Source organism: Melanaphis sacchari, unplaced genomic scaffold (genome assembly GCF_002803265.2).
Source record: "Melanaphis sacchari strain LSU unplaced genomic scaffold, SCAv2.0 Contig1396_pilon_pilon, whole genome shotgun sequence".
Classification (NCBI taxonomy): domain Eukaryota; kingdom Metazoa; phylum Arthropoda; class Insecta; order Hemiptera; family Aphididae; genus Melanaphis; species Melanaphis sacchari.
The window spans coordinates 11,422-19,162 of record NW_020270585.1 but is presented as its reverse complement, the minus strand read 5'-3'; the positions used below and the strand labels follow the sequence as shown (position 1 = coordinate 19,162).

The 7,741-nt window shown below is 39.6% G+C and overlaps 1 pseudogene; it reads right to left on the bottom strand.

The window, feature by feature from the left end:
• Nucleotides 1-5,939: 5,939 nt before the first annotated feature.
• The window catches only part of LOC112591540, a 3,382-nt pseudogene continuing 1,580 nt past the window's right edge, over nucleotides 5,940-7,741 (bottom strand).

Genomic DNA, 7,741 nt, shown 5'->3' with positions numbered 1-7,741 from the left:
ATTTTCTTCCCGGGAAATTGAATCAATGTTATGGTTAATTGTATTAATATTGATTGTTTTTATAGGATCAGAACTCGAATAGTTAAGTATGTCTATATTTTCCAGAGGGATACAATTGCCTGTGTTGAAGTTTTCAATGTTAGTTGAATGTACAACTAGTTTTTTATAAACGGATTGAAATTGCCTGGATGTAGGGTTATTATTAAAACCCCCCAATGCTCGTACTGATCCAAAAAATAGTTCCAAGTGGTCCTGACTTGTTTTGTACATTTTTATATGGTCTATTTTTTTGGGTTTAATTAAACTTTCATACAATGATAATGCTGAATTTAAACATACAATAAATCCAAAAAATCCAGTTCGCCTGTTTGAGTCAAGTATAGGTACAAACATTTCTTTTTCCTTAACTTTTAGCCCTTTAATATAGTTGGTCATCAAATCCGTAAATGCAATTATCTGCTCAATGTTGTCATCACAAATAGCTTTTTTGTTCTCAAAGCATCTGATTGACCTAGAGTTAAGAATGTCAAAACCAGCATTAAACATTTCAATGAATTTTACCGTTCCATCAACATTTTCAAATTCTTCAAGTCCTAAATTGTACTTGCAGAACTTTAAAGCATCTGCCACAGATTGACTCAAAAGTTGACTAGCTAATTTGACTTTCATCTTTTGTTTGAAAAAAAAAAATATGGCTCTTCCTTAATTTATTTGCCATGTGGCAACCTTCATTTTCCTGGAGTACAAAAAGTTGTTTTACAAAATTGAAATCTATCAAGTTACCATCACTATCTTTAAAAATTTCTCTATCCCCAAAAGCGTTACGTACTAATTTAATCATGTGGGCAGCATCTAAAAATATAACTACATCATCAAATTTGGTCTTTAATGTGCTTATATTAAGATCGCAACCTAAAAGCCGAGCCATGGTCAAATTTGATGAGCAACCATCAAAAGTCAAACTAACTACAGAGATACCTGTATCTTTCAATAAGTTAAGTGCATGCTTTGTAAGTTCAGCCTTCTGTGATCCATTCAAATTGGTGATAAGAAAATAGCCAATAGGTATTTTCCAATTTTCATTTATTGATACAACCATAAATACAAGACATTGTTTGGCTTTTTCTAAATTATCGTTGTCCATCCCTGTTCCTAAATCCACTCCACCGTAGTAAGTCTTTCCATCAAACTCAAGGTGTTGCCTAATTGCCATTTCATCTAACATCAAGGTGCAAACTACAGGAACAGTTGAACATTTAACTTTCAAAGCGAGGTTTTTTTAAGGATTCATTAGTAAAGCCAGGCTTAGCGTCAACATGCGAGTACCATTTAGACAATGTTCGTGCATGCGGCAGAATCGTATTGAATTGCTTTCTAACGTAATTGTATGCTTTAGCTGAGAATAAATGTAAAGACAAAGCAAATTGTCGTACAGTTGGGCTGTACTTCTTTGGACATTTTTTGTTAATTTTTTTTTTGACCAATTAGTGATTAAGTCTTTATACTTACCAAACGAATCCAAAAGTATGTCAGATGCATCATCAGTAAGAAGATTTTGATTTTTTAGCTGAACAATAATAGACTTCAAAGTTGCAATTTTTTTATTTGCTCGTTTTAAATTTTGTTGCAGTAATTTCAATTTTTTGTTTTTTATTTCAACTTCACCTAATAATTTACAAACACCACGCTTCAAAAATAGTCGTTTTGGTGTATCCTTATCAGAAACGGTACTAGCAGCTGCCAAATAAGAAGACTTCATATCTTTCTAAACACACAAATGTATTACTATGAATTAGTGAAACCAGGAATTTTTTATGGGTGGGGTTCAACAAAATTTACTATTATACTAAAATTACTTGTATTGTAAAATTTTCACTGTTAGTTTTTGACAGCATTGAGATATTTGACTGTAATAATTTGTCATCTAGTGGTGCTAATTGTTCTGAATCACCTCGGTTACTAGGCAACTAAAATTGAATTTTAAAAATTCATATTATATGAATAAAAAACAAACATATATAAAAAGCAGGTTCTTATAGCACAATTAAATTGTGTAGTTATAAGAAACTCACATTGACTGAAGAATTTTCCAAAGATATGTCAAGGTTTATATTAGACTGCAAAGATTCATCAAATGGTGACACTCCTTCACAGCTTATGTTTTTACCAACTATTGCGATAGATCTTTCTGCAGACAAATGTCTGGAAGAACTAACTGTGAAACTATTATTTGATAACATTGATATATCTAATGGTGACAATTCTTCAACTGATGTCTCAGATTGTCCACTATCAATTATGTTAGTAGACAACTAAAAGTTAATAAAACCAAATATTAAAAAAATATAATAGGTAATAACATATTATTTAGTATACAAACTATTACTTTAACTAATTTTCTTTCAATATCTACATTAAATGGAACAGAATAGCTTTGACCAACCTCACTAATTTCAGGATATACATTTTTTTGACTGAAATTTAATTAATCAATATTATTTACTGTGTTGGGTAATTATAAAAATATAATAAATGCAATTATAATATGATTTGAATAGATACTATTGTACATAAATAATTTATTTGACACTCACGCTTTTCACTCTTGATATCTTGATATTAGGGACTGCGGTTTTTGATAGTCTTCTAGTGTTTTTATGATTAATAAACAGAGATTGATCAAAATGACTTGAACATAATAGACTATGCTGAGTAATGTTATTTACGTCTGAATTATTTTCAATGACAAAATTTAACCATTTATTCCTGACTGTCTGATCAGAAGGGAACCTATAAATTTTACAATTTTTATTTTTCATTATCTACAAACAAAATATAATAATAATAGTAATACTACAGTACTACACTCACTTATGGAAAGTTATATCCAATAACTTTGATGACGAAGTCCTAGCTCGATTGCATACAAAACAACTTGGCATTTTGTATGGAGATAAAATAAATTTACAAAAGCAAAAACAAAGTCTCAATAAAAATCTCAACAAAAAAGATGAAAAATTATAACAAGCATACACAGAAAAGCCGAACGGGTTATCACTTATTATCGAACAAATAATATCAATGTTTATTGAAATACAACGCAATCTAGCGGAACAATTTTTTGTAAATAGACTCCTTCTTAGGGTCAATGACCAACGGTTGGTCTTCAATTTTGTTACACGCCGTGATAGGGAACGCCGCCTCTATATTACTCTATGTCCTGCAACTATAGTCCGCGCAACGAAAACTGGCCGGTGACTGGGGCGACTCTAGCGGCAATTTTCGATCAGTGGTTATAAAACTAATTTCTATTTGCAACGTTTTTTTAAACACATGCCATACGCCTATTGTGTAAACATCACAGTGGCGACACGCAGTTTTGAGAACTCGTGGTTAACGGCACGTTCATGGCGGGCGGGTTTGGGGGTCACCGGCCAGTTTTCGTTGCGCGGACTATAGTCCAGCGTAGTGCTGCTATCTCGTCGGATCACCAGTGTACCGTTTTGCAGTCTTGTAGCACGGCGCGCCGAGGCATTGAGTGGTCGCACAGATCTACCAAGATATCGTTGAGAGTACCAGCCATCGCATCCGGGTCTGCCCTATCTGAGAGAGTAAGCTCTTGAGGAGCATTAGTGAGCCGTGTTCGTAACTCCGTTTAATCGAGCTTCCTGACCGCCCAACCACGAGAGACGTGAGGTATATTTAACTCCAATTGAAGCCCTCTAGCCAACTCATAGGTAATATAACAGTGGTCACTCTCTGAATTCAGGTCCGCTCGGACTCGCCAACTCCTGATCTCCGTACCTGGCTCCAACCGAGCGAATGTAACATCCAAAATTGACTGAGCATTGTACCTAACGTAGGTGGGGGGAAGAACCGATATTGCAATACATTAAGTCGAGTGAGACAACGAAGTCCACCCGGAGATCACCCCTTGCATCGTCCCTCAGGCAGCCACACATCTCTGAGTGAGCATTCAAGTCCCTCCCCCCCCACCAAACGACTTGGCAATTCCGGTGAACACGGATTGAACCGTCCAAGCGGCAGAGATATTCCTCGAACTCAGCCGCACTACAATTAGGAGTATAGTAACAGCTGTAGATCACCAGACTCCCCAGCTTGATCCAGGCAAAGCCCGTTCCACTATCTCTGTCCTCGATGGGAGGCGATGAGTGACCAACAGCGACCACAGCACACTTGATATCATTGCTAGAGACCCAGTTCGCATCATCCACTGGGTTGCGCAGCTGCTCCGATACAAGTACGGCAATCTGTCGATAAAGAGCAAAACCGAACGCACCAAAAGGGGGTCATCGCGGTACACACAGCGGTGCCCCGATCGACCTGCTTGCGGACAAGGCAGTTGCGAGGGCCTGAACGCCGGGTTCGAACCTCGTACCACGGGACTCGGAGTAAGCCCCGTCGAGTCGGCTTGCTAATAGCGCCTCGACGCTCCGGGGGTGTCGGACCCTAGGCGCACGATCGCGCGGACTCACCGAGGACACGCGCTCGCCCGCACCGGGGAAGACACACTTGAGGAAAGACTCGTGGTGGTTGTGGAAGTACCGCCTAAGTAGAAGGGGTTTGACTCAGGCGATAATCCGTCGGGCCCTGGCCGCGGCGGTCACTCAATATGGCGCCCGAGGTGAGGCGGCGCCCCGGGCGGGATCCCCGGAGTCATCCGGGTCTACCGCCCGGAGGAGATAACCTTGCGGTTATACAAAGGAGCTGAGTGTCTCCGGGGTAACTCAGAAGAACTGGTTGAACCCTGCAACACACGGAAAGATGGTCCAACACCGTCTGTTTAAGGAGTTGCTGGGCCGCCCAGCAATGGTTCAAATTGTTTTGCATTCACCGGATCATCGCAAATGGCCTGAAATAGCACCACTATTCGCGGGTTTGAGAGCTTCCCTCCTGGCTTTGCACGCACCCGAACCTGGTTCGTGTGTGAAGCGCACGAAGCCAGCCCTCTCACAAGCAATACACCGATTTTTATCCGCCGTGCACTGCTTCTGCTCGTGGCCCGATTCACCATACCGCCTGCAATTCAGGGACAGATCCGCCCCAGATCAATTGCTACTCCTGTGCCCGAAGCCATGACAATGGAAACACTTCTCCATTTCTGGGCGTCTAGGACGTACAAGGCACATGGTCCATCCAACCGGGATCCGAGTTACGGCAGAAGCAGAAGCTCTGGTCATCCTGGCTGTCGCGATTTGTTAGCCAGATCTAGTGGACCAGAGACCTGTAATTTGAACAGCCTGCCGGTCGTAAATGGCGGCTTGATCGTCCTCGGCTCCAGGTATTGCCACCCGCAATGCAGGGAGGACCTCGCCCCCAGTCGCCACCGCATCGAGGTTGACAACCTCGACTACGGCGTACTGACCAAGGTGCGACACCGCACCAACTGCTTCTCCCAACTTGGTAGCAATGGCAGAAGACAGCTGCTTCAACCGATCCAACACCTTTGGCTAGCTCAACTAACAGATGCCTGTCTCTAGTCTTGCGCATCCCGGTTACAGTGTCCGCATACGATGAACCAGCAGCCACCTTCACTAATACTGCAGGGGGCTTAGCCCTCTGATTCGTACTTGTCCTCGATGGATCCGGGCGGCGAGCCACTGCTCTGCCGGGAGGTCTCCCGGTCTTGCTCCTGTGACCAGCTACCTGCCATCTCCCAGGATCCGTTTCCATAGCGGATTCATCCCTAGGCCAGGTGTATTGCCGGCGCTTGCGGCCCACCCACACCTATCTCACGTATACGACCTTGGACGGCTCCTCCCGGCACTCCTGCTCGCTCTCCCACCAGTAGGGGGTTAGCAGGGTGTCGGTACCGACATCAACCATCTACGGCCTACCAATACCCCTGGATGCTGGGCCCACCTCCACATAGCTCTTCGCCTTCTTTGATATGGGTGATCTCAATTTCCACTTCTTCGTCAACATTTGCGAGACAGTGTCGAAGATATTTTCGAGGGATTTGATGAGACCGTCGGATCCCGATCTAACTCCTTCTTAATCCTGGCTTCAGTCATGACTGATTTCAGCGAGGATCTGATGTACGCCAAGCGTGCTTCGATCCGGCTCTCGTCGCCCACCATCATGAGAGGGAGTGAGGAGGGAACATCCTTCCGTTTAGCACCCATCACTGGTGTGATATCCTCGCCAATACACAATCTATTGCTCCCCAACCCAGAGTTCTCGCCACCAGCCGCTCCTGCATCAATCTCCATGCCGTCTCCGTTGACACCATGGCCAACGCCACTCATACTAAACGCAGCACAGACTTCGATAAAAGTGATACCCTATAGAATATACAATGTGCAGGTAATGCGCATAAGCCGTATGCTATTTTCGACAACGCTTAGGTAGGTCCGTCAGCCTGGTACCCCGAATTCAAAATTTTAAATTCAAACCTTTTTAAATAATTAGTACTTAATTTGTAACAATTTGTAACCCAAATATCACCCACTAAATCGACGTTTTCATTTTTCTGGTTGCTCGGCTCTTGCAGGGACTCTAAATTCAACATTTTGAACTTCGAATTTTTTAATTAAATTATTATTCACTCAATAACTCTATTATACTAAAATGTAGGTACTAGGCGTTGGAAGTTTATTTATTTTTTAATAATATTATTTAACTAGTAGGTAAAATGTATGAATAATTAGTAGAATAGTTTTGATTTTAGAAGTCGTCATTTCTTTAAAATATATGTATTTGATTGAGGAAATAACTTTTTTTTTTTTTTTATTATATCATAAAGTGTAGTTACTATTTAAGTTATATTAGTCAAAAATTAAGACAATTATCCTATGTATTTCCGAGTGAAATCCGATTGCGATCTATGTATTTACCATATTTGTAACATAGTTGCAACAGTGGTCGATTATCAAATACATTTTTTCCTTAGTCAAAATATAAACGATTGATATAAACTTTTGAGCAATGCAGTCAAAGTTTATATTGTATATTTTTCTATTTTTTTTAAACTTGTTTTAACTTTAAAAAAATCACGTTTCCTATTCACCTATTATTAATATTATGTGTACGATTTTCAATTTTTTAAATATGATAATAGGTAAAAAAAAAAAATCATTTGTGAATTTATACTAATACTAATTTATATTACTATACGCGATAATATTTCTAATATTGTCTGTACAAACCTGTTTAACAAAGCCATCGTATAAACAGTTGGGTTACCATTTACCATGACAAAATCACTTACCAAGTATATAATTAAATTATGTTGAATTCTGTTATATCATTTGTAATCATCCGTTACATCTAAAATAATTGAACTCATCCTATAATATAAAGTATTATGATTATATTTGTTGTTATTAAAGAACGCCGTATTAATTATGAATTCACTAACCGCTGTTGTTATTTTTTTTCTTTATCTACTAAATATTGCATTAGATAATAAAATGTACTATTACTTTTGTATTTTATTTTGGATTAAAAAAAAGTAAATGGGGTCATAGACAACAAAAGCGAATCAATAGAACACTCAACCAATTCAACCAATTAAAGGATTAAAAAAAAATTTATAATTGTGTTCTTTATATATATGTTTGCACACAGCAAATCAAGTCCATATTTATCTCGTTATCACTATCAGTATCATTATTATCTATCTGTGTTATTCTAACTCCGCGTTTATCGGCAATTGCAATTTCACGGTCTTTTGTCACAGAACACGGAACCGGACCTCGCCGGACTGTCACAGAACACG